The sequence below is a fragment of the Oxyura jamaicensis genome, chromosome 2 (assembly GCF_011077185.1).
Source record: "Oxyura jamaicensis isolate SHBP4307 breed ruddy duck chromosome 2, BPBGC_Ojam_1.0, whole genome shotgun sequence".
NCBI classification, from domain to species: domain Eukaryota; kingdom Metazoa; phylum Chordata; class Aves; order Anseriformes; family Anatidae; genus Oxyura; species Oxyura jamaicensis.
In genome coordinates this window covers 140,434,887-140,440,593 of record NC_048894.1, presented here as the reverse complement: position 1 = coordinate 140,440,593, position 5,707 = coordinate 140,434,887, and positions in this window count along the sequence as shown.

Below are 5,707 nucleotides of genomic sequence, written 5' to 3'. Positions count from 1 at the left end.
GGCAGCACCTTGTAAGAGCCAGAAACTGATGTGTGGACAACAAGGAATCCAGCTTGTGAACTGTGCCAGACTTCTGACAACAGTGTTTAATTACCCATGCAAAGGAAAGAAAGAGTTTAGAGGACACAGAGTTAGTTGCTGTATATTGCAATGTATCTCCTAGCCCATGATACCTACAAGACCTTTACTTTTTTTTTTTTTTTTTTTTTTTTTTTTCAGTGCAGCTGATGGAAATTCACTGAAGTTTCCAGTTTTGCTGTGTATGTTTGGCAAGCTCCTTTATGGAATTTGCAGCCTGAACATCCAGAGAACTTCTGGACATCTCACAGCACCATCACAGACTTTTTTTTTCTTTCCAGTCAGAGTTCTGCACAGATGCACTGACACCAGGAGCTTTCCCAATAAATAATCACAAACTGCAACCCAAAGCCACAGGGGACATGGAGATGACAGCAGAATAACAGAAAAAATTAATGATGCCTCTTTGGAACAATACAATATAAAATGAAATGTAGTTTAAAACAAAGTGGAAAACGAGATAATTTTACTTGCAAAGCAAACCGAGCTGGTACTTCAGCCAGCTATCCTTCACATCTGTCACTTGTCTTTAGTTAATGAGTAATGGTTACAACAATTTTTACCTGCATTCTCTGCACTTCAGTGAATTTTCAGTGAATTGAATTATTCAAGCTGCTGTTTACAGGAGTTTTATCATTCTCTGTGATGACCAAGTCTCTCTAAGTGCAAGCTACCAAGAACTACTGCCAGTTTAAAGGCAATTTGTACGTGCTGTTGATGATGTTTAGATCCAGAAAGATCTACAGGACTGGGGAATAAGGGCAGCTGACCAGAGTCACTTGACTTTTTGTCTTTCAAAAAAAAAATTATCAATGCTACAGTGAAAGTTGTTTTACCACAGGTACTCCTGGAATTAAAGTCTTCATGGTCTGAATGTTTGGGTAGACCTGTGTGGTACCAAGAGTTGGACTCGATGATCCTTATGGATCCCTTCTAACTCGGGATATTCTATGATCTATGATTCTATGATTCTTTCTGGCTCAATGGTAATACCAGAATTATGCCTAAAAATCTGTCACCTAAACTTCAGGTGTCAAACTCATGACATGCAGCTTCAGACCTGGACATGACTACTTAGGTTCAGGTTGACAGGCCTTGTTGGAATTCAGAAATTTGCTGCTCTTTTACTGCTAAAAACCACAATGGTGGTAGTGCCAGCAATATTGAAAACAACTATGGTGATTAGGGTACTTAAAATCCAAAACCAATGGAGAAGATGAAACCTTATCCAGGATTGCTCTCCCATATTTCCAAATGTAAGTTACATCTACATTGTACTTTAAGCATGCAAGAGCTATTTTGGAGCATGTCCAAAGTTCAAAATCACATTCCCACAGTCACTGAGGAGAGTGCAGGTATTAACACTGCTTTTAAAAAGGTTAACCTATGCTGGCCTTTATGCTGTGGATACACACTGGCCTTTAGATAAGAAATGAGACACCTCTAAATACATGTGGGAACTTCCAGAACTAGAGAGAAGCAGGATCTGCAGGATGCTTCTTTCTACTATTCCGCTTTGGGCAGACTGTATAGATGACTTCCCTAATCCCTGTGCTAACAGGCTGCTGTTCTCTCAGAGATGAGGTGCTCATCACCACAATGCTGATAATACGTAATATTTTACAGAGCTTCAAATCATTATTTTAGCTCTGAAAGGCTCAGTGAAATACCAGCGAGTGCTTCGTAGACAAATATTTCTGCTTTTCTACAGAGGACTTTGGATTTCTAAATCAACAGGTTGGATTGTTGTAATAAATCTGCATTTGTTAAATGTACTAAACAGAAATGTTGTATGCTTTCAGTGGGAAAATGATATATAAGAAACTTTAAAGCAAATGGTGAGCAAATATAAGATAAATTATTTAAATTTTGTCAGTTGTACTTTTGGCATGATTGGAGTTGCTTAAGCATATATGCAGTTGAGAGAAAAATATAAAATAAGAGAGAGTTAAAAAGTACTTCTTAGAGGAAAAAAAAAAAAAAAAAGTGGTTGTGCTCTCTTCTCAACCCATGAGACAATTCCCTTTATTTAATTTAAAATACATCTGAATTTTTATTTTTTATTTTTTAATCTTAAATTATATACCCTGAAGTTAGCTTGGTTTGGAAAAGACCTTAAGGACCATCCATTCCCAACCTCCTGCCATGGGCAGGGACACCTCCCACCAGACCAGGTTGCCTAACGCCCCATCCAGCCTGGCCTTGAACACTGCCAGGGATGGGGCATCCACAGCTTCTCTGGGCAGCCTGTGCCAGGGCCTCACCACCCTCTGTGTGAAGAATTTCCTCTTTATATCTAATATAAATCTACCCTCTTTTAGTTTAAAAGCATTACCTCTCATCCTGTCACACACCCTGATTTCCCTGTTTGCAACACTGCTACAAAGATCTGCAGAAACATAATGATTTTCCTTCTGTCAATGAAAGTTGTCACACTTAATAAGCTCACGGATTTCTTTTAAATTTGCATTAACCTGTCTCATTCACACTTACTAGTAGTTCAGTGAGTAGCTCCATTAAAATAGATGAAAAAAGATAATGTTTCAGCTATGACTTGATCCAGAGCCTGCAACTGTATCTCTTTTAATCTCAGTGTAACTAACATAAAAAGGAAAATATACTGTGCTCTGAGCAGTGAAATCTGAAATACACATAAATTGAACTGCATTCCAAATTATTTCAGACTGTATATGACTAAAAACTGGGAAAGTGAGCTGAAGTGGCATGTATGCTTATAAGGCAGCATGTTGAATCATCCCTTACCACCAAGCCTTCAGTTTCAGGAGTGGCCCAAGCATGCTTTTAATTACAATTTCTGTTAATTCAATGTATGTAAATTCAATGAAATAGCTGGTAATATGCATGCAAATATGAAAATACCCTGTAAGACAGACTATTGCTGCTTTGAAGTCTTTGCAAACTGAGTTGTACTGTGAACTCTGGAGAGCTAGCACCTGCAAGAAGTTCTGCTTTGGGCTATTTCATATGAGCTTCTGGTATCAAGATAAGCAGTCAGCAGTCATCTTATTGGCTTTTCTACGAAAAACAGATAGTGCCTTTATTTATGTCAACATTGTTTAAATTACCTTGAACATTTTCATTAAAGGATATCATTAAACTTTGTACTTACATATATGTTTGAATGTTTTTAAAATCTACATACAATTATCCTTAGGCAGGGCCAAGCAATACATAGATGAAAAGAAATTTTAAATTCTAGAACAATAGCTAGAGCCAGTCAGTTTGCATTTGAGCTCAGAGCATACAGCTATTGAAGACATTTTCAGGATTTGTACTAACAGCTGTGATTCCTACACTTATTTTGCCAATGGGAGGACAAGCGTTTTCCTCCAAGTAACTAATTGTACCCCCAAGGGGCTACGTTAGCAAGACATGCATCCTTTTGAGGGGGGAGAGGATGTCATTTCTGCTGCGATCTCGACCTGAGCCCAGAAGGGCAAAGCCCTCAGGGTTGTGATTTCAGACAGTGCTGCACACACCTTTCCCTTCACTCACATCATTTAGTCAACATCATTTTTAAAGCATGAGTATTATATTTTTACTTCATCACTGTGGGAAAAGAAATATGAGCACATTCATTTCTGCTTTTGCATTTTTCAGTATTTCAGCAGTTCTTCAAATCTGATACGTAGAAAGGTCTTGTTAGAGACTGCATGTAGACTGGTTGCCAAGAAGATCAAATAAGATTTTAAGCTTAATCAACCATATGGATGGGCCTTTTCTTTTTTAGAGGATGTATCTTTCCCTGATGATTTCCAGCATTTTAAAGTTCTACTATATTAAGTAAAATTTATAATAATTTTGGATAAAATAAGGATGACTGATTCAGCACAGAAGTCCACAAAACTCACAGCAACAACCCAGAATAGCTTTGACGTTAAATTTCTTTAACTTGCATGATTATATTTTCAACTTCAGATACATTAAGTAACAATTTGTTAATAGAGTTTAAGGTTTATTGCACATGCTGCAATCAAACATCTCTTGTTACAGCTGGGTTTCTTTGTCTTCATGTCTCATGGCCGAACCTTAACACCAGCCTCCTGACCCTCAATACACATACATTTTTTACAATTGTATCTTCAAGTTCTACCTATTTGCTTGTATTTGTTTCCCGCTAAATACATAGCTGTAAATGCTGATCTACTTGATTTTCAGCTGGCTTTCCTGGTAGCTAGGTCTCTCATCTTCTGGTAGATGAACAAATAGGTTCAGGGGTTGTATTCAGTCCCTGGAACTACTATGGAAGGTTTTGTCTTCTGAGCTCTCTACCCTCCTTTTAAGCTTGACTGAACCATCCTGCAGGTTGAACTGTTGCAGAGGGACTAACAGAGGTACCTGCAGCAGGACTGCAGAGCCTCACTTCCTCAGCAAACTAGGCTGAAAAACAACTCACACCTGACCTATGGAATAACTACATGTGAAGCAGTGACTCTTAAATGCAAGAAAAACCAACTATTTGTGGGAGCAGTTAAACTAAAGCAAGATCATGCTCATGAGCAAATTGTTAATACTCCCTTTTGCCTACTGTCTCACCATCTCCCAGTTTCCACTGTTTCAAATCTTCTAAAACCACCAAAGCCTGATGCAAAGGGTTTCACAAAGGTATGTCACTTCAAAACTCTGACAAAGAATAAACTTGTACATTTGGAAGTCCTCCTACAAGTGCTCCCAGTCCATATCTGAAGGAAGAATGGAATGGATCGATCAGGATGTTTACCCTTTATGTAACATGACAGAAATTTGCAAGTTATAAATTTCTCCCAAAATAGGAAATTGCATACTAAAAATGTTCTAAATTATAAAGAAAAGTGGTAAATTAAAAAGAAAAATGCAATAATGCATACCAAACAATAAGCAGCCCTTACAACAAAGCCTCTAGAGAGAAAAATATGAAATATATATTGCTTAAATGCATGATGATATTCACCAAAATCAATTATTAATTAAAATAAATAAAATAATTAAAATAGAGGATACTAGTTGCTACAGAATCTAGAAAATACTATCCCAAAAGTCTTCAGTGGAAGCAGCAGTTTCTTGAGAAAGCAATATTTGCTTGCATACCATGTAAGAAATGCACACAGTACCATGAGTGTCCTCAAATAATCATCAGGAAAATTACAGACCTGTAGTTTCTATTATTTCGCAGCAACTTCAGTCCCCCGTCTTCATCTTCTTTAGCAAGGCTCTCATTAACAGTATCTTCAAAGGAGATACCAACTTCATTTCAATTCCTGAAATGTGTCCTTATGACTTCCAAGAGAGCTGGACATAGTTTTATATGAATTATATTCATCCTGTAGACTGACTTGCATTTTGTGCCCAAGTTAAATACCGAAACCCCCAACAGACACAAAACTTCCTAGAACCTACTTCTTGCTCTGAGCTTATTCCTGAAAAGCAATCCTGAGTAAAGGCAAGCAAATCTAACGAACTAGTTTTTGGCAAATTTTGTCCATTAGAGAGACAGTTATTTATTTATTGAAGATAATCAAAGTACAGCAAGTATGCTCAAGGAAAACAGCTCGGAAGCTAGCTACTAAAAGGTCTGCAATCGAAACACCACAAAAAAAAAAAAAAAAAAAAAAAAAAAAAAAAAAAAAAG